General features: G+C 59.8%; 1 pseudogene; it reads left to right on the top strand.

The window, feature by feature from the left end:
• Positions 1-364: 364 nt before the first annotated feature.
• Positions 365-2,274, top strand: LOC123113883 (putative UDP-rhamnose:rhamnosyltransferase 1; annotated as a pseudogene).
• Positions 2,275-2,657: the final 383 nt, after the last annotated feature.

Raw genomic sequence — 2,657 nt, 5'->3', positions numbered from 1 at the left:
TGAAATGCGATCTGTACAAAAATGACAAATTCATGGCTTGGGAGGATCATGTGTTCAAAAGCTCCATTTTTTCACAGCCCTCGTTTCACCGTATTTAGCTCTCAAAATTTACACACATGTGTTATGCTTTCATGCATATATGTATTTTTTTTTCTCAAATTTTTTGAAATGTAATAATATGAATTTTGATGAAATTTGAAGTTTGAGCTCCAAAAGTAATTTTCGCGAATCTCGGCGTACAGTAGTATACCAAGTACAGTACTGTACTTATTTTCTCTGAGTACAGTAGTATACCAAGTACGGTACTGTACCTATTTTCTATAGTTTTACTGCATGCTTGTGTTTGCACGGACGCCGAACGTCCACGCGTGCGTGGGACAGAGCTCCCTTTCCTGGCGTCCACACAGTAGTATACCTTCTCAAATTCCTTTTCGCTTCCGGACAGTTACTTATGGGCAGTCCAGGGTGTCACCACCACTGAGAGTCAGCACCACACCAGAGTGACCAGAGCCGCCGTCTCTTCTCGACACACGCTCCCGATCTTCGCCATGGACGCCGACCCCTCGTCCTCGCCGCTGCGCGTCGTGGTCGTCCCGTGGCTCGCGTTCGGCCACCTGCTCCCGTACCTGGAGCTCTCCGAGCGGCTCGCCGAGCGGGGCCACAGCGTGACCTACGTCTCCACGCCGCGCAACCTCGCCCGCCTCCCGCCGGTGCGCCCCGCCGCCGCGCCGCGCGTGGACCTCGTCGCCCTCCCGCTGCCGCGCGTCGACGGCCTCCCCGACGGCGCCGAGTCCACCAACGACATCTCCTACGGCGAGCGTAAGTTCCACTGGAAGGCCTTCGACGGCCTCGCCGCGCCCTTCGCGGAGTTCCTGGCCGCCGCGTGCGCCCACGAGGCCACCAGGCCTCACTGGATCATCGCCGACTGCTTCCATCACTGGACCGCCTCCGCCGCCCTCGATCACAAGGTTCGAGTTCGACCCAATCCAATCCGCGAAAGACTGCTAACTTTCTTCCCGGTTAATTTGTTCCATGTCTCAAATCTAGCTCCATCAATCACCAGGTACCATTGGCGATGCTTCAGCCGACCGCTGCTTCGATCGCCGCTGCGCCACGCCCGCCGTCGGTGCACCCGGACCCCGATGCTTCCGTGGCTGAACAGCCAGCCGCGGCCGCGCGCGCTGTGCCCCGTTACGAGCGGGAGGGGCACGCAGTGTTTATCACTGGCCATGGCGCGTCGTCGGGTGGCATGTCCGTCATCCAGCGCTTTATCTTGACAAAAGACAGGTGCACGGTCGCGGCCATGCGGAGCTGCATCGAGTGGGAACCCGAGACATTCCCTCTGGCGGAGACGGTCCTCGGCAAGCCGGTCATTCCCCTCGGCCTTCTGCCTCCGTCAGCCGACGGAGCCCGCCGTGCCGCCGCCCAAGGAGCAGAGCACGCCACCGTGCAGTGGCTGGACGCGCAACCGCCCGACTCCGTTATATACGTCGCACTAGGAAGCGAGGTGCCGCTGCGCGTGGAGCAGGTGCACGAGATGGCGTTCGGGCTAGAGCTCGCCGGGACGCGCTTCCTCTGGGCCTTGAGAAAGCCCAGCGGCGCCGCCGACGACGACAGCGCCGAAATGCTCCCTCCCGGTTTCGAGGACAGCACCAGCGGCCGCGGGCTGGTGACCACGGGGTGGGTTCCCCAGATGAGCATCCTGGCGCACGCGGCCGTGGGCGGGTTCCTGACGCACTGCGGCCGGAGAGCCTCCTGTTCGGGCACCCTCTGGTCATGCTGCCCATCTACGGCGACCAAGGGCCGAACGCGCGGCAGATGGAGGCGAAGCTGGTGGGGCTGCAGGTGGCGAGGAACGAGGACGACGGGTCGTTCGACCGCCATGGCGTCTCGAGCGCCGTCCGGGCCGTCATGGTTGACGAAGAGGCCAGGAGGGGCTTCGTGGCAGGTGCGGCGAAGATGCAGGCGGTCGTAGCCGATACGGATCTCCACGGTAGGTACATCGACGAATTTGTCGAGCACCTCAGATCTTACGCCGCAGCAAGTGCAAACGCTGCAAACTGATGGCGGCTTCAGTTCTGCCGGGCCAATCTCCACCACTAGTTCTGGTTTCTTTTAATGGAAATCGCGGGGGAGGCGGGGAACCCTTTCTTCAGAAAAAAAAAAAAACTCCACCTCTAGGCTTCATGAACAAGGAAAAACGATGTGTACTTCATGTCTCACTTGCTGTATTTTTATTTTGTTATTATCTACCTGGGAAAGAAAACTTCGTCAGCAGATTTGCGTTTTCTAATGCGTGATTTTAGGAATCTGATAAGTATCCAACGCTAAAATAGCGAGTGCATAGTCAATTAACGACAGAATCAGAGCTAAGCTCCTCCCTCCCTACCCCCCGCACCACCGCGCCGCGGGCCACTCCGGCCGGGGCAGCCACCAAACCCGTGGCTGCCCAAGCGGGCAGCTGCGCCTCCCCAACGGCCGATGGCCCCCTCCCTCGTCGCTGCCATCAATGCCCCTCGCCCCCCGCCGACCGCTCGGCATGGTAATCTCCTGGATCTGGGGAAGATCCATCTGCATCCTTCGGTCCGTCCAACGCCCCGGTCTCGTCGCGGTCGCCCTGTGTCCCATCTCCGGGTCCGCTGCGTATCCTGCTCCGG

The sequence above is a fragment of the Triticum aestivum genome, chromosome 5B (assembly GCF_018294505.1).
Source record: "Triticum aestivum cultivar Chinese Spring chromosome 5B, IWGSC CS RefSeq v2.1, whole genome shotgun sequence".
In the NCBI taxonomy this organism is placed as follows: domain Eukaryota; kingdom Viridiplantae; phylum Streptophyta; class Magnoliopsida; order Poales; family Poaceae; genus Triticum; species Triticum aestivum.
Note: the sequence above shows the minus strand (reverse complement) of the source record. Positions and strands in the feature narration are given on the sequence as shown.